Raw genomic sequence first — 19,949 nt, 5'->3', positions numbered from 1 at the left:
TTGGTTCAATAGCTCCTGCTACCATGGGTGAGTCCCATGAACCCAGAATAGTTCAGACAGTGTCTGGCAGAAAGACCTCATTCCTGACTGACACTGGGGTGTCTCTTTCAATACTCCCCAAATATTAGGGACCTTCCTCCCAAGCCCCTCTTCTCTTATAGGTATAGAGGGAACTATACCTATACAAATACCCAATACTTTTGGAAACCAACTCTAATTCATTTCTTCATAATATTCCCCTCCTTTCTCACTATGCTTGTGGGAAGAGACCTATTAAAAAATGTAAGGCCTCACTGTTCCTTATACCATAAAATTTCCATGTGATCTTTACTTTCCAGGACTGTCCACTTCCTGAAGAGACTCTCCTCCCCAACCCTTTTTTGGTCCAAATATATCCAATAATGTGGGATACAGATAACCCCTTGTTTGCTAGCCACAACCCACCCATAGTATCACCTTAAAAAAACCCCAAACTTCTATTTCTATCCCACAATACCTGCTGTCCCCAAAAGTATTAAGAAGACTCAAACAAATAATAACTCGCCTTCTAATGCCTAGATTTCTCATTCCTATTAACTCACCTCATAACATTCCAATTCTACCAGTCAATAGACTAATGGCCTCTTTCATCTTGTCCAAGGCCTAAGTAAAATTAATACAATCATAATCACATTGTTCCTAACCCCTACACCTTGCTCTCTCCCATTCCTCCCAAACACCTCATACCTCATAGCTATTGTCCTAAAGGACGTCTTTTTTACATTCCCCAACATCCTATCTCTCACCCTTTCTTTGCTTTTACATGGACGGGTCCTGACACCACTCATAACAATTAACCTGGACAGTGTTGCTTCAGAGGTTTCTAGACAGCCCTCATTTCTTTAGTCAGGCCTTACAATCAGATCTACATCCTAGCACCCTACTCCAATATGTAGAATTCCCAGCTTTTGGAGAGTATTTCAGCTTTGAAATAAGTCTTATCCTTCCCCAGCAGATTCTCCTGTCACATATTGTTCCTAAAATCTCCTACACCTTTAGCTGGGACTTGGAACTATGTCATAATCCTATGGAGACTAAATCATGAAGTACAACAAGAAGCTCTAGCTAATTTTTAGACAAAAGAAAAGCTACACCCCCCTAAATTTCTCTTTATTAATAATTCTACTTCCACTGAACCTATGCTGACCTCATTCACCTTTGGAGAATCCATTTTCCTTTTTCAGAAGGCAGCTAGAATGAGGAGATAAGCATCAACCACAACCCAGGTGAAACCACAGAGATATTGGTGAGATGAGCAAGAGTGCTCTTCAATAACAAGCCTATAAACACTAGCTAGGGTCATGGAGACAGACAGAGAAGATAATCAATACACACCAAAATAGAAATCCAGAACCATCTGAGAGCACAACTCTAAAGTAGACTTAAAACATACCCAACACAGCTCAGCCAATTTTGTGGAAGAGGGGGCAGAAAAAAAATATGAGAGCCACTGCTGCCTTGAAAACCTCAGAGGAGTCAGAACCATGGTTTGTGAAGAAATGTGTACAAAGAAGTTTGTTTCCTTCACATTCGCTCATCCCTCTTCCTACCTTCTTTGACATTAAAGCAAGCTCAGGCACAATGCTGGGCTTGCTTTGCATTTCCAGAACCCTGACTGTGGAAATATGAAGTGTCCCTATGCAGCTGACCTCCAATAAAGCTCTTTTGCTATAGGGATTTCTTTGTATGTGTTTCGGGGAATAGTGATATGGAAAATAGTGATATCACTGTAGGTCATTGTTAAGAAGCACTGGCATTTTATGTCATAGATTGATTTTTTAATGTCACAATTGGTAATTATGATGCCTCAGAAGTGTGTTATGTTGAAACAGTGCATCATTGTGGTGTCCCTGTTGAGAACTCTGACATCAATGTAAGTTATTGTGATCTTACAGTAAGCACTTTTAGTTTGCAGTGGAACATTGTGAAATCAATATTGGGTATGATGTGATACTGAGAGGCACTGTGATGTTATCCTGGAGCACTGTGATGGCATAGCATATCACTATAAAGTACTTTAATGTGGGAATATTGCACTACTTCAAAGCAGTGTATTGTGTTGTCATACGGGGGATGTTTGATGGTGATGCCATATTACAGCCCTATTTGTTGACAGTTGTTATTTCAATGTTCTAATATGATATCAAGATGTAGCACTCTTCTCATAACAATGTGAATGGTAGCAATATACCTTCCACTGGATTAAATTTTATCTTTGTTCATGCTCTGAAGGGAAGACACAAAATAATTATGGCCCAGAATTCATGATGTTATTTAAGTTTGTAAAATTTTGTAATTATCATGCAATATGATTCACAAGGATGGTAACACCCATTCTCTCGTCCTTTACAAATAAACTTTCAAAAACTTCATTTACATTGCAAGATGCAAGATGCTGCTTTAAATTAAGTACAAGTTAACCTTCCACCAAATGCCCTACAACTACCAATTCTTGTTGCTTTGGCGAGAACAGAGATGCAGGGGGCACGTGAGACATTTCAGGATATTAATTATTCTGATGGCCTCACCAGTGAATGTGGGTAGTGATGCAGAAATGTGCACTTTTAATGGTTCAAATCATTCAAATCACCATACTGCATTCTATATGTCTTAGCATTGTGAAAAACTATTATTTATTTACTTGACAACAGTATTGTATGAACATCTTGCATATTGGTCTGAATTGTGTATTCTGAATAAAGAATAGTTTGTGCTGTAGAGGAAGACTTTTCCTTCTCTTTTGTGTTCCTTGAAGACACTCTAGTAAATCCCATATTCCTTCCCAGCCTGTGAAAAATCATTACTTTTTACAAAATCTATAAAATACTAATTGCTTTCTTCTCTCTCCTGTATGTTTCTCTTTCATGATTTTGGGCATTTGCTCATATTTTCACATAAGCAAGGGAGCTTCATTCCAGAATGCCATTGCATTCCTAGTCACCATGAATAAATCCTTGAATCCTTTTGTGGCACTGGATATTAAACCAGGGCCTCATATTTGGTAAGTCAACAAATCCTCTATCTCTTATCTGCACACCCAACATCTCAGCAGCAGCTCCTGGAACCATATACACTTCATACAAACTGGGAACCAGCAGAACGGTGAAGGAAATAGACACAGAAAACAATCAACCCCTACCAAACCAGATATCCAGAGACACAGAGGCACCCAAGTTCTCAACATGGAAGCAGTCCTAATATGAATCCAACATGGCTCAGGAAAATTTGCAGAAGAGGGGGCAAAAAGAATGTCAGAGCCACACGCTGGGTCATGACACACAGAGACATTTCCTCCTACTTGAAACTAAAGGCTAACCCCACAATGCATGACCCATATACCTCAACAAGGAGGGTCCTGGTAGAGGGGAAGGACAGGGAGGAGGCTAACAACGGTACTAACTTGAATGTATTCACTGACTACAAAAAAATATTAAAAACTAGGTTTCTTTTATCTTCCTTCAATAGAAGACTACATGTTAAGAAGGGAATCTAGAGTTAGGCAAGTACAGATTCCTAAACCAATGAGGGCACATCTCTTACTTGAAAACCTTCAACACTTACATTGAGAAGTGAGCTTCCTCCCAAGAACAATTTGGACGTGAGTAACATCAAACTATAGTAAATTATGCTAGGCAACATTTACATTATTTACAGTGAAACAGATTCTTTAGTAATTCCCATATTACTAAATTATTAAGACATGTGGGTATTCCTACTTAAAGATTTATATCTGCATAAGTCACTGGTGAGATTCAGGTTTTAAAGCACAAATGTCAACAATGAGACTAGTTGAACAATAAGCTCTTCTCCCATATTTTTTTGTTCTATTCATTTAAAGCATCAGGCCATAACATGATTGCCAAATCTGAGTCAAAGTATATTTTATTATTTTATTTCTTCCATAGATTGCATTACCACGAATATTATCAGGGCTCAAAACAAACAAACAAACAAACAAACAAATAAACAAACAAACACACTTGAGCACAATGTACAGCTTCTGGCTAGGTCATCATTGACTGTGTAATAACCTTCATTATGCATCTGTGTGAAACCATGTCTACCTGATATTAGATGTGCTACAGAACTGTCATTGAGAACATTGTGCACATGAAATAAGGCATGTTATGAAATATTTGATAATAAAATGATGTTATGCTACCTACAATTTATGTAGAAACATTTGTTTAAATTTAATAATTATATATGTGTGTTGGATTTATTCCTGAACTTGTGAAGAGAATTTCTATCTGGTCGTAGTAAAATAATGTAGCACTTGGGGACAAAGAAGCAGCCCAATAACCCAGCACTGGAGGCCAGGATTGAAAAGACTTCCACAGCCACCATGAATTTCCCTTGGCTGCTTTGGTAGACAGGGAGAAAGGCGACTCACAGAATGCATAACACCAGCATGCTGAAGGTCAGGAACTTGGCTTTATTGAAGGTGTCAGGCAGGTTCCTGGCCAAAAAAGCCACAGTGAAGCTCACTATGGCCAGAGACCCCAGGTATCCCAGGACACAGTGACTGAGCCCTTGTTGCAGACAATGACGATGTGTCCATGTTCAGAGTGTGTGTCTGCGTTAATGAAGGGAGCAGAGGTCCCCAGCCACACTGCACAGAGGATAAGTTGGATCAGGGTGCAGGTGGGAATGATGAAATTAGGTACTCCTGACACCAGCAGGCCCCTCATCCTTCTTCCTGATTTACATCGGCATACTGATCATCTGGACACTTCACATATTGGTCCATATCTGAGGCAGAAAGCAAAAACTCATCAGTGAAGTGTTTCTCTCCTTGTCACAGCTGCCTCCCATGAATAATGTGCAGCATGTTAGAACCTCTGTCATCCTCTTATATATTAACATCAACTTACATGTGTTACCCTGAAGCTATGATTCAAAATTATCAATTCCTATCACATGTGTTGTGAAGGACATCTATAAGTCACTACTCATTTTGTTTTTCATACATATAATGAGACACTTCAAGTTTCTTAAAAGACACAAAACTAATCTCTGTTTGAAGATATTCAGAGTGGTATAACATAAAGTTCAACTGTATAATTTATAGATATCTAACATTAACATAGACAATTATGGGGACTGCAGTTCAAGGTCAGTGTGGAAGCTCTTAAGTCAATTGTCTGTCTTGAGGTGTGTATTAGTGGCTTTTTATTCCTATTATGAATATTCAAATCATTCTACACGGTCTTTGGGTCTTTCTTCATAAGTAACAGGAATCCATGAATGAACCTGAATTCAAGACATAATTTGACCTGAAGCTGTACATCTAAACACCATCAGCTTAGAGTTGGTTTTAGATATTAATTTTGCGAAGACATAGATAACTCCATATATTTTGCTAAAATATGCCACCTTAAAAATTGTCTTTGGATCCTGGCATGGTGGCACCCACCCTTAATCCCAGCACTTGGGAGGCAGAGGTAGGAGGATTGCTCTGTGTTCAAGGCCATATTTAAAGGTTTGTTTTGTTTTTAATTTCCTTTATTTATGTCATAATTTTTTGCAGCACATATATGCAACTTTTTGAGTTTGTTTCTCACATAAAACATTTCTAATTAGTAGAAGTTGTAAAAAAGCCTGGCATCCTTGTTTTTAGTCATCACTAAATAAATAACCATTCAGTTCATTTGAATTGTATATTTACATGATAGTATCATCTGCATTTATCCATAGTTTTATGATTTCTTTGTTATACATAATTATTTTCAAGTTTTCTTTCTAGCATTATCTATTGGCCATCACATCACAAATAATTACTTCCACCTGCCAATTCCTTAATAATGCATTCAAAGATTGGCTTCAAAATTTCTCTGACATCAAAAATTGCAGCATGCCAACCTCCATCATCTTATTTGTCAATTTGTTCACATTCATTACAGTTTCTTATGGGTCTACCTTCAATGTACATGTGGTATTTTGCTCTTCCAAATGTGAGTTAGAGGACAACAAAAATATCCTAACCATGGAAGTGGTACACAGTGTTATGTGTATCAGAGCAAGTACACCATGTGTGCAGACACGCTCTTTGTCATGAATGTGATGGGAATGTGAACAATAAGAATGTGGAGGAATCATGTGTGGAAATGACCTGTAGAGAGGTGCAAAACCATTACTAATAGATACAATAATACTACGAGGCAAATTATATGATCGAAGTTCATTATGTTCAGTTCTCAAAATAATTTCATTGATAAAAAACAATCTGCATAGGGTCTACCATCAGTTAAAATAAAAAGTTAGGTGAAAGAATGTATATTTTATAATGGGCAATATTGATCCCAGAAATTTAATAATTAAATAAAGAAGAAGAGATTATTTTTTCTTCTTCATTTCCTTGCCATCCCCTTGAATGTCCTCCTGTGTGTTACAGAAGTTGATAAATCTGAGGAATGTTTTCTCAGCATGCAGTTACCTGTATCATTGGAAATATCATTTATTGGGCACTGGGAACAATTGAAACAGCAGGATTCTTGTCCCTCCTGATAGAATTTCCTGAACCCAGGACTGCAATGCACACTGTATACAGAGAGAGGGATCTGAGGAATTCAGACACGTGGCAGTGACAGGAATTTAAGATATTCTTTTCAAACCAGACAATTTAAGGGGATTGTGCCATTAATAAACTGATTTTCAATCAATTTTAATTTCAATTTCAACTTATATATATATAGATATCTAACATTAACATAGACAATTATGGGGACTGCAGTTCAAGGTCAGTGTGGAAGCTCTTAAGTCAATTGTCTGGCTTGATATATATATATATATATATATATATATATAGAGAGAGAGAGAGAGAGAGAGAGAGAGAGAGAGAGAGAGAGAGAAAGTGCAACATGATCATTATATCTATATCTATATCTATCTATCTATCTATCCATATATATTGTCTTCTATATGACCAAATGGAAACAAATTAATGGTAATTATAGCTTCTGGCAAATACTACAAAGGATATCTAGAAATAATTTCACAATGAGGAGGAATGCATTCCATGAAAAGAGTATAGTTATTTATGTCTAATGTAAGTCACTACAGCCAGACTGACCCACCTATCTCTTTCCTGTGGCCCACTCTAACATTTCTTCAGATAAATACAAGTGTTGACCATGTAGAAATTATGGAGAAAACTGTCCTATTTTTATTTTTAGATGAAGATCTTGGGGAGAATTCCAAATAGTGAGGATGTCATACTCATCCTTTAGTAGTCCTTTCTGATTCATATTCACTACATCTACAACAGGGTTGATAAACTGAATGTTCTTCACAAATGCATTTACCTAAAAGAGATGCATCACTTTATAATTAAATGTGTGCACATGCTTAGAAAAAAGGTGTGATGTGAGGAATGCTCTGATTTTTGTAATTCTTCACATATAGTACACATTAGTTGCCAATAAGTAAATGAATAAAATACATAACCTCACACAAATGATTTAAAATATATCATTGTATTTTTATTATATGAATTTGACTTAGAAAAACTGACAAAATAATTGTTCATTAAATTATAGGTTGATCATGCACTGAGATAAATCTCAAAGCAAAACCTACATATTGTCACTATAGGAGCTTGGTGTTGTCAGCTCCTCATTTATGGATATAATGATCAACTCTGAATTTCTATTACAAATAATGAATAAGTTGGGCCTAATGTTGAGCCCTTCTATCTCTAAATGATTGAACTTCATTCAAAATGATTTGCTTTCCACTGCATCCTTTTTGTTGTTGTTGTTGATTATGAAGTGTCTTATTGTAGCAGATGCTTACCTGGAACTGTCCAAGTACCCCAGGCTGGCCACATCCCACAGCAATCTTCATGCCTCCTGATTGCTGAAAGTATAGGGATGTATCACTACAGCCAGCCCACTTTTTTCTTCATGATGTATACACACATCTATATTTACTTACTTGAAAGTGACTGTTGGGCCTTAAGAGGCCTGGGCATGAGGCCTAGTGGAACTTCCTAAGCCTATCTAAAGTTTGGTGACCTGTCTCTGGCCAGCTAGGACTCAGCAAGATGCCTAATGGCTTCTTGCCTCCTACCTCCGCTCAGTAACTGAAATTATCATTTCAATAGTCACAATTTAATATTGGCCCTTACCACTTCCCCCATCCTAAAATCCCCGCCTTCATCCCCAACATTATATAGGCAACTGCTTGTAACAATAAAGTGAGTTCCTGGGAGTTCCTGCTTCCACAAGACTCCCTACTCAGTGTGGTTTTTCTCCAGTGACTAGAAGAGGTTCTGAGTCATCCGACACTCATCCCTTCTTCCTCAACCCCTTGGGAGGAACCAGCAGGCCTGGTCCCTCCTCAGCCCCCCCCCGGGGGGGGGGAGCCCAGCCATCTGGCGCCTAAAGTGGGGCTCTGGGAACCCAGCCAACTAGTGTCCCGTGACAGGCATTTGTTGAGGAGGTAATCAGTATACATGTGTGGGTCAGCATACCCTCATAAGTTATGCAGTCTTTATATTTAATGTGCTAAACTTTGCCTCTATAACCTGTATTTGTTTGTTAACATCTCTTTGTTCCCTTTCTGTTTCCTTTCACTTTTGGTTCACCGGCGGCTTTTATATTTCTGAATGGGGCCGCTTTTGTATTTCTGAAGGCTTGTGCTTCTCTCTCTCTCTCTCTCTCTGTCTCTCCTTGGCCTTAGAAGGCAGGCCAGCTTTTTCTGCCATTATGAAACTTCCCCTGGATCTATAAGCTTCAATAAATATCCCTTCCTCCATAACTGTACTTGGTTTGGAAGTTTATCTCAGCGAACCTGAAGCTATCAGATAAGTGGACTGAGATGAACCTGACCATGTGGATGTTGATCTTTTGGAACCTTTGTTTTGGAGGAATAGACATGAACTTGATGCTTGCAACTGAAGGTGTCTTCTGGAGTGGTAAGCCAAATTTTATGGACTATTCTGATGAGTCTGAGAATGCTAAATACAGAAAGCATTAAACTTCAAGTCTTGGGTTATGAGCTTTCTGAGGGAAAGGAAAGACTGCAGGGGACTTTGTTGGCATAAGGGCTGGACTGATGTGCTTAGCTAGAGATGTTGGACTGAGAGATTTAAGATTTTTTGTTAGTTTGTTTTGGTTTTTCGAGGTAGGGTTTCACTCTAGCCCAGGCTAACCTGGAATTCCCTATGGAGTCTCAAAGTGGCCTAAAACTCATGATAATCCTCCTACCTCTGCCGCCCAAGTGCTGTGATTAAAGGCATGCACCACCATGCCTGGCTGAGATTTAAGATTTTAAGCTAAAAATAAAAAAAAAACCCTCAAACAATTTAAAATTACAGGCACTAAGACTAATTTTAGGTTATGGTGGTTAAGTTTACATTGTTTTTGTCTCTCCTTGCTATGCCTTATACCAGTTAAAAATGTTTACTCTGTGCCTTTATATGTTAGAAGTGTTTAGCTTGTTTAATTTTACAGATCTTAATATCTTCAATTCGTCAAGACTGTGGGGACCTTTAAAATTAAACTGAGTACAATTTATAACATATGGTAGTTATAAATCTATTGGGACCCAGCAGCGGAATTTGGTAATATAAACAGACGGCCTCCCTCCTGGCAGCTTGTGCCCGGCCCTCCCCTCCTGGGAGTTGGTGGGCAATCCACCTCTTGGGAGACTGCCACATGGCTCCCTTGGACTGACCCAGGTGGAGACAGGGGTGAAGTCTGCCCTATCATGGTGACTGGGCTCACTGATATTTTTCTTTCCGTCTATTCCTTTTCCCATGCCTGCTGGGCATCGGCACATGCCAGGGAAAAATAAAAACATACCATTAGTCATATACTTCAATGTTTTGCCACTCTCAGGCTGCCTAATCAAACTAAAACAGATAATAGCCTCTATTTCTTAAGAAAGGCCTTTGTAGATTTTCTCCAGACCTGGAAAATCTCACATTCCACAGGCATCCCATACAACCCCTAGGGCCAAGCTATCATTAAAAGATATAATCAGGGCTGGAGGGATGGTTTAGTGGTTAAGTCACTGTTTGCCTGCAAAGCCAAAGCACCCAGGTTCGATGCCCCAGGACACACATTAGCCAGATGCACAAGGGGGTGCACGTGTCTGGAGTTTGTCTGCAGTGCCTGGGGGCCCTGGCGAGCCCATTCTCTCACTCTCTCTCTTTCTCTGTCAAATAAATAAATTAAAATATTTTTTAAAAAAGATATAATCAGACTCTCAAATCTCAATTACAAAAACAAAAGGGGGAATAATTACCCCCACACGACCAACTGAAAAGGCATTATTTACCCTAAATATTTTAAATTTTTCTAACAATTTATAATGTGTGATGGTTATTAATCTACTGGGCTCCAGGAACCGAAAGTGGTAATTTAAATAAATGGCCACCAATATATTCAATTGTTTATTTGCTTGTAGTCAACATTCTACAGCCACTTGGTTGGAGTCAGTGCCATTATGTGGATCTTAAGGTGTGATGGTGGGTTTCAGATTTTAATCTAAAGATATACAAAGTGTGCATAGCAGGAGTTCCTGAAGTGTGCTGTGGCTTTTGGCTTTAGTCTTGTACATGTAATGTCTAACTATCCTTCATACTCACAGCTTTAAAGTAGCTCCTGAAAAAGTTCAAACTATGCCTCCCTTTAAGATCTCAGGCTTGATTCTTACCCTAGTTACAGTTTCACCTGTTAGCTGCTTTATATACTAGGGTTAAAAGTTAAAACTCATTTGGAGTGTCATATAGATTTTCAATGGATTTGTGTTACTTCTAAAAAATATAATGACAGTCAACAGCATTGGGAAAATACACTTAAGAGGTATTTGGCGTAATAATAATATTTCCTTAGATCTGATTCAGTTACATTCAGAAATTTTGTCTTTGCAAAATAATCATCTTACTTTTGATGCAACTAAAGCTGCTGATGACATAATATCTGCTTTTAAGCCTGCCTTGCCTGGATAGAATTCTCTCACTTCTTGGATAGGAAGCTTTACTGCTACTGGTGTTTGTCTTTTGCTCATTCTGTGTCTGCTGCCCATACTCATTAAATGCCTTTTGAGATCCATTATGGATATCCATACAGAAGTACATGGGATACAGCTACGGACTGACCCAGCTTCCTGAGACATTATCTTAAAGCCCCTGCAGAGGTTGGTAGTCAAAGATGGGTAAGATTCTCTTGAGTTAGGTCAACCTAAGACAGGGCATGAATGATGGAATTCATGTTCTGATGATGGGTAAGGCCTAAATATCGAGAGGACAACCTAAGACAGACACAGTCTTTCTGCACTAAGGCCCAGAAGGGCTTGGTTCATAAAAAATAAAAAAAGGGGGAAGGAATATCCATAGCTCTGGGCCATTTGCCAGAAAGACTTTAGCACCTACATGTAAGCAAGATTATACACACTCAGTGTTACTGATAAGAGCTGGCCATTCTTAAGATTTATGTTTGTAATGATCATAAATGTTGGAGGGGATGTGGAAAAAGAGGAACCCTTCTACACTGCTGGTGGGAATGCAATCTGATCCAGCCATTGTGGAAATCAGTGTGGAGGTTCCTAAAACAGCTAAAGATTGATCTACCATATGACCCAGCTATAGCACTCCTAGGCATATATCCAAAGGACTCATCTCATTTCCTTAGAAATACATACTCTACCATGTTTATTGCTGCTCAATTTATAATAGCTAGGAAATGGAACCAGCCTAAAAGTCCCTCAACTGATGACTGGATAATAAAGATGTGGCACATTTTTACAATGGAGTTCTACTCAGCGGTAAAGAAAAATGAAGTTATGAAATTTGCAGAAAAATGGATGGACCTGGAAAGAATTCTACTAAGTGAGGTAACCCAGGCCCAGAAAGCCAAGCGCCACATGTTCTCTCTCATATGTGGATACTAGCTACAGATGATTGGGCTTCTGTGTGAGAATGGAAATACTTAGTAGCAGAGGCCAGTAAGTTAAAAAGGAGACATAAAGGGAAGAGGGAAGGGAGAAGGGTACTTAATAGGTTGATATTGTATATATGTAAGTACAATGATTGTGATGGGGAGGTAATATGATGGAAAATGGAATTTCAAAGGGGAAAGTATGAGGGGTAGGGAGTGAGGGAATTACCATGGGATTTTTTTTTTTTTTATAATCATGGAAAATGCTACTAAAAATTAAAAAAAAATTAAAAAAATAAAAATAAAAATAAATAAAAACAAAAATGACTGGAGTGGAAAAAAATTTAAAAAAAAGATTTATGTTTGTATTGCTGAGATCAAAGGGTTTGTTTGTTTCCCAACCTTGTGATAATCTTTTGTACTAAGAGGTGATTGAAGTGCAAAACTCTGTAACAGAAAGGAGTTTTTTGATAAAAACTTATGGGAAGCTCATAAAATTTTTGTCCATGGGAAATCTTTGTAAAATGAAAAAAGAACCATTTGGGTACCAGTGAGAGACCTAAAATATCTGGGCCTCTCTGTCTGCTTGCAGTACAGTTGCCCATACAACCTTACAAAATTGCTTAGCCACCTTCCCCATCCCTGTCCAGCTTTTCCCAATGTTTCCTCTAGAACTTGCATTTGGGCCCTGCCTTCTCCTAATAATTCCAGTATAGATGTGGGGTACATTCATCTTTCCTTATGTACTTTTAATACAACTGAGCCCATTGCTCAATGCTGCCTGCCTTCTGGAATGTTTGTGGAGGCAGGATGGCCTATGACTTTCTGCCCACCAATTGGATGGGTCTTTGTGCCCCAGCTACCTTAATCCCAGGTGTAGATATCAATCCTGGAAGCTAGATTCCCTGGCTGAGGTAGTCCTACAAAACAGGACTAGACCTACTAATGGCCAAAAAGAGAGGCATATGCTTGTTTTTACAGAAAAAATGCTGCTTTTATGTCAGCAAATCAAGAATAGTCCAGGACAAGATTAAGAGGCTCCAGGAAGACTTGGAGAGGAGGTGATGGGACCCCCCAGGACAACCCACTGTGGATGGGCTTACATGGCTTCTTACCCTAACTCCTCTCTCTACTTGGGCCCCTCCTTCCCCTCCACCTTATCCTCACTATTGGGCCTTGTGTAATTAACAAAATTACACAATTCATTCACCAGTGGCTAGAGGCAATAAAATTCCATCAGGTTGAGATACATTACCACAGGCTGCCACCTCCTCCTCTGCCCTCCATGTGACTAATGATGGGTAAGATATCAGACTGACTGAGACAACCTAAGACAGGCCATGGAGTGGGTTCCCAGCAAGCTAAACACATGGTACCCAGTGACCGCTAAGATCCCCAGAGGGGCACAACCTAAGACAGGGGCCATGGTGACTAATTCTCTTACAAAAACAAAAGGGGGCGATGTTGGGCCTTGACAGGCCTGGGTGTGAGGCCTAGTGGAACTTCCTGAGCCTAGCTAAAGTTTAGTGACCTGTCTCTAGCCAGCTAGGACTCAGCAAGACACTTAATGACTTCTTGCCTGCTACTTCCACACAGGAGCTGAAACAGTAATCCGGACCCAAACGGCAATGGTACCATAAAATTCTACTTCCTAAAAGACAGACCAAATGACTGAACCTTCACTAGTCCCTTACAGGAAACACCTGAACCACAAGACACTGGAGAGGGTAGGATCAAGACTGACCTAAATCTCCTACATCTTCCCTCCCTCCCTCTCCCCCTCTCCCCTCTATCTCTCTTCTCTCTAACTCTTGTATATTAGTTATCTTTTTCCTCAATTTCTTAGTGGACACTGACCTGTAACCCCCACTTCCAGCTTGGGCCTACAATCCACAATGAGCTTTTGATCAAAGAAACCTACAAGGTTTCCCAAAACAATGACAGACTTCTGTCAGAGTAATTGATGACCCACCAAAGGCCAGTGGTAAGACCCTATTGCTGAAGACTCCATACGCAGCTGACACGTAAAATGGAATGACATGGCTGGAAGCCAGGAGAGAGTCAGTCCCCAGACAGTCAGCGTGTCTAGTGCCAGAAGGCGCTACATAGGCGACTGGGGGAAGTGACCAAGATCTGTCCAAGCAACACATTGTTTAACCTAAGTAGCAACAATTAACTGGATGTGATACCCATACAAGTGCAATAGTGGTACACAGCCATGGTGAGGAATCAATTGCTCTTGATTTGGCTAACTGATCCACTCAGTGGTACTAGACCCTTAGCTGGAGCTGGGAAACAAGTCAGAACCATACCCAAACACAAGCCCACTCTACAATATCAAGCTACCATCAATCACGGGGTATAAGAGGGCCTACACCTATCAAACTGTCTATCAAAAAAGTAAGTGTTATCTCAATTTTCTGGGTGCTAACTCACTCTCCGTTGGAGAATCCGCTTCTCTTTTCCAGATAGATGCAGATCCTAAGAAGAGAGCTGCCCCAACATACCTCAGAAGGGGCCCAACTGAAACTAAGGACAACTGGCGAAATAAGCAAGGGTGATGTTTTCCTGTGAACTGGATACCAGCACAAAGGGGAAGGAGATCAATTCAGAGAAAAATCAACTCCTACCAAATCAGAGAGCCAGAGCCTCAGAGGCCCCCAACAACTCAGCACTGAAGCAGACCAAAAATGAACCCAACATGGCTCAGGGAAATCTTGCGGAAGAGGGGGCGGAAAGAATGTCAGAGTTACATGTTGGGTCATGATTTTCAGAGACATTTATCATACTAATAACTGGGGGCTAACTCCACAATGCACGACCCATTTTCAATAATAAGGAGGGTCTAATGGGAGGGGGTAGATCACAGATGAGCCTAAATAATGGTACCAAACTGCCTGTATTTACTGAAAAGAAAACTAATAAATTAAATTAAAAAAAAAAATGAAATTATCATTTCAATAATTACAGTTTACTATTGGCCCTTACCTCTTCCCCCATCCTAAAATCCCAATCTTTGTCCCCAACATCATATAGGCAACTACTTGTAACAATAAAATGAGATACTGTGAGTTCCTGTTTCCACAAGACCCTCGACTCAGTGTGGTTTTTCTCCAATGTATAGGAGATGTTCTGAGTTGTCTGATGCTCATCCCTTCTTCCCCAACCCCTTGGGAGGAACCAGTGGGCCTGGTCCCTCCTCAGCACTACCTGCCCACCAGGGAGGAGCTCGACCTGTGACAAGTTATGGAAAGCCTTGTAATTGAGAGAAATGTATCTATACAAGTATATTTATGTGTATCTGGTTCTTTGTAAGGATATCAAGTTGAGAAAACTCAGTATCATATATTTAAAGACACATTAACTGCATATACTTTTCATATACAACTTCAACTGCTCCCCCATACTCTGCAAATCTATTCATTGAAGAATCATTTCATGGAGGGCATGGGCTACAGCATACATAGCATTATAGATGTTGTAACATTTATCATTCATGGGCATGTCAACACTGTGCCTTGGAAACCACTCCAGTGAAGGGTTGGAAACACAATTATTCAGTGTCTTACAGTATGATTTGGAGAAGAAACAATATCAATGCATCCCAATCTGACTGAATGAGTTTTCTTCATATTCAGAAAAGTTCTCTGTGTGGAGAAAATTATTGAAACTAGAATCCTTGTCATGATGGTTTGAGAAGTGAAAGCCCCTTGGAATGAGTCAGGGAAGAAATCTCCCTTACATGGGGTTAGATCCATCATGAGGGGGTGACCCAGACTCTCCATATGCCTATAAACTCCCATCTTATAAATATCACTTCTAGAGTAGAATTCATCTCACCATCAATGACAACATATGTTTATAATGCATTTCTGGCCTTTTCATTGACAACTCCATATTTTCTGGGATCACATTCACAAAGGCTAAACAAACAACATTGTGTTGCATCTCTGCTTTCAAGTCAGAGACGAATTGAATGCCTTGGTCATCATCTGTAATGATCAATCTCACCCATGTCCATCTAAAATGAAGCATCAATGAGACCATGGCCAGGGGCAGGCATGTATTCTTTGGAGCCACCTGATACAAATAAGTAAATTTGTTCTGGTTACACAGTACAGGATGGAATGGTCCATAATAAATATAAAGGAATAAATATAATAATAGTACAACATGAGGAAGATTTATTCAGGCTCAAGATAAATACTGAATTGTGTTTTATAAAACCCTGGAAGTGATAGAAAAATATGCACTCCCTTAGTACAGGAACCTTACAGAACACTTCTTACTCATCTCTGTTCTAGAAAATCTCATTTTCTATTATCCCATTCTTCCTTTATATTTCAAACAAGTGACTGTCAGTAACCCATAACACATATTACCCTTTGAACTATAATGATCAACGAAGACATAAGCCCATGTTCCCCACTTACTTGATAATGTCACTGAAAGTCATGACTGAGTTTCTACACCCTCTAGTGACACGTCTTCACCTGTGGTGTTACATAGGTCTGCAGGAGGGGCGCCAGTCTGGCAGATGCTGCCCATGTTGATCCTCTAAGTGTTATAGTACACTCTAATGGCTCACAGTTATAATTTAGAGAATACTCAATGAGAATGGGAATGTCATTTGTAGGAGAAAGGAGTGAAACATCCCCTCAGATTGCAGATACATAATTAACATTCAATGACATATTGGGTAAAATCACGGAGTTCTGGTTGATCTCTTAAGGCAAAGGCATTGTCAGCAGATGTGCAATCTAATAGTTGGCCAACTGAAAAGACAGTATTTTTTTTTTTCATGGATGAGTTGCCAAACATACTCTTCACATTTGAAACACATTAAGATTTATGTCCAAATGATGTTTTCATCTAAATTCTCAGGCTGAAAACATCTCTCTCTTTGAGGGTTGATGAACATGATAACTTCAGAAGCTAGTGATTTGAAGTACATAAGTGTGGCACATTTGTAAATGAGATTATTTTCACTGTGGTATTTTCAATATGAAATATCCTCTGTAACAGCAAGTGTTTATGGATAAGCATCACACTCAACTCCAAGCTGATGGAGCCCTTCTGGGGTGGAGATTTGCTCGTGGAGGCTGGTTCCTCTGGGTGGACTCTCGGATTTGATAAGCCATGTTTCCTCACTTGATGTGACAGATGTGATATGCTTCCTCCAACATGGTGAAAGTTCCCCTTGAAACAGTAAGCTGAAATGAATAAACTTTTATTCTAAAATCTGCCTCTGGTCAGGTATTTGTCCCAGCAATAAGAAATTAAGTGTTATATAAATTCACACTGACAAGTACAGTCATTGCTGTGACAAACCTGAGCATGTGATTCTTTCAATTGGAACTGCTTTGCTGAAGGAAGGAGATGCAGCTCTGCACTTGAGAAGCCTTGAAGTGGAAGTGATCCAAGTTTAGCTAGATAGACTATTCTGGTGAGAGTTTGAAAGATATAAATATAGAGAGAAGTGAAATGGGAAGGCTTGACATTTGAGGATTCAGAGTGGAAAGAATACTGTGTTGAGAACTGGGCTGTTGTGTGATGTTCTGATGGGGGAACCTGGCTGCATTCTGCACTGTTCTAAGAATTTGAGCAAAGTTTAATTTAAAAGTAATGAATGATTGTGATTGATGGCTGTATATACAGAACAACCTCATTTATAGTAATTCTTACTTAGTAATGTGAAAGAAGACCCAACCTTACTAAAGATGAATGTACAAGCATGATATTTCCTTACAGTTGTCTCTGAAGGGCCTGTTGAAGTGATTGTAATGGAAATATATTATTTCCCCCCTTCATTCTCCTCTTCCTTCATTTCCTATCTTTCTGTTCTAGGCTATGAAGTCACAAATGATATGAATTTAAAACAATAATTTTCTTTCTTCTTGGATGTGTTGAGAACTTTGGTTGTTAATAATGGGTCCTTTGCTAATATACAGCCTTTGCTCAGGTGACTTTACATGAACATATTAATCCTACATGTATTAGGATCAGTGTTAATTTATTTTCCCATTATTAATAATGTTTCTTTGAAATATTCTTACATTTTAAGTCATTTTATGTCAAATTCTTCTTTTTAAGATATTACTCTTTAGAAATTTATAATACAATTTTATTTCACCTTGATTTTAATAATTAATAATTGCCCTTAACATATATTTTTCCTGTTATGTATATTTGCATTAATTATATATTTTGACTTTATCAAGTATAGCAGAGTTCATCCTTTTGCAGTTTGTATGTTTTCTCTATGTAGTCTCAGGTTGGCTTTGGACTCACAGTAATCTTCCTATCTTTGTTTCCTGAGTGCTCTGATTAAAGGCATGTACCATCATACCCAACTATTTGTCTTCTCAAGGACTAATAATTTCTTGGACACTTACTGTCAGGAGTTCATACATGAAAGATTTTTTTCTACATATTCTATAGTTTATTCTTTCATATTTTAACTCTCTTATTCATTGAAAGATATGTCAACTGATTATAGTTCCAAATTGTATGTATTTCTTCCATGGATCTATGATTCCTTTGAGATTAAATTTTAGTTTATTAGATTCTTTTCTATAAACCTTTCTTGTTAAGCATTTGTATGTGTGTTTGTTTGTGTGTATCCATGTTATGTATGCACACGTGTGTTGGTATCTGCATAGAAGCACATGTGTCTCTATGTATGTGGAGGCCAGAGGACATCTTCAGTTGCCATTCTCAGATGCCATCCAACTTTATTGAAACAAAACCTATCATTTGCCTGGGTCTTACCAAGTGTGATGGCTTGATTCAGATGTCTCCCATAAACTTAGGTGCTCTGAATGCTAGGTTCCCAACTGATGGAGATTTGTGAATTAATGCCTCCTGGAGGGAGTGTATTGTTGGGGGCAGGCTTATGGGTGTTATAACCAGTTTCCCCATGCCAGTGTTTGGCATACTCTCCTGTTCCTGTTGTCAACCTGATGTGGGCCAGGGGCTGATATCCACCCTTTCTTCATGCAATAATTTTCCCTTTCCATCTTTGACCTTCCCCTCAAGCCTGTAAACTGAAATAAACCTCTTTTTCCCACAAGCTGCTCTTGGTTGGATGATTTCTACCAGCAATGCAAACCTGACTGTAACAACAAATATGTTAGAATGACTTGTCAAAAAAGAACAGAGCTCTGTTTAGAGGCACACAGAAATATGCCCAGCACTTATGTAGGTAATAGGCACTCCAAACAGTGCCCAGTGCAGTGAATATGTGTGCTATATCCAAATGACCAGGTCTTCATGCTTTTGCAAAGCAAATATTTTGTCAAACAGGCTATCTCCTTCATCTACTGTTTATACTTTTGGAATATTTGAATCAAAAGATTCTGGCGCATATTTTCTAGTCAGAATACTTGCTATTTCTATTTTCATGTTTCTGTTGGAAATCTATTTTTATGTCCTTCAAAAAATTCTATGTAATTACTTTACATTTTGAGTTGCTAAACTGAGCAAACAAATGATTTATTGGTTTAATTTAAGCTGTGATAGAGGTATGAAAATTAAAGCAACTATGATATTCCACCTACTCCAATCAGTATGGTAATCATTAAAAAAAAAAATCACACAAGGGCTGGAGAGATTGCTTAGTGATTAAGGCATTTGCCTGCAAAGCCAAGAGACCCAGGTTCAATTTCTCAGGACCCACATAAGCCAAATGTACAAGGGGCACATGTGTCTGGAGATCATTTGCAGTGGCTATAGGCCCTGGTGTGCCCATTCTCTCTCTGTTGCTTTTCTCTCTCTGCTTATAAATGAGTAAAATTAAAAAAAAAATAAACACACAATAAATGTTGCTGAGAGTGTGGGGAAAGAGGAACTCTCATTCACTGTTGGTAGAAGTGCATAATTGTACAACCTCTATGGAAATCAATAGGAGGATGGCTGAAGAGCTACCAACAGACCCAGTTGTTTTTCTATTGGACATTTACCCTAACATCTCCATGCTTCACTGTAAAGATTTTTTTTTTTAAGGTAGTATCTTGCTCTAGCCCT

At 38.9% G+C, this 19,949-nt stretch overlaps 1 pseudogene; it reads right to left on the bottom strand.

Annotated features, from left to right (window-relative positions):
* Positions 1–4,239: 4,239 nt before the first annotated feature.
* Positions 4,240–19,949, bottom strand: part of LOC101609314 — a 39,125-nt pseudogene continuing 23,415 nt past the window's right edge.

Source organism: Jaculus jaculus, chromosome 15 (genome assembly GCF_020740685.1).
Source record: "Jaculus jaculus isolate mJacJac1 chromosome 15, mJacJac1.mat.Y.cur, whole genome shotgun sequence".
Taxonomy (NCBI): Eukaryota; Metazoa; Chordata; class Mammalia; order Rodentia; family Dipodidae; genus Jaculus; species Jaculus jaculus.
This window is presented reverse-complemented; position numbering and strand designations above follow the sequence as displayed.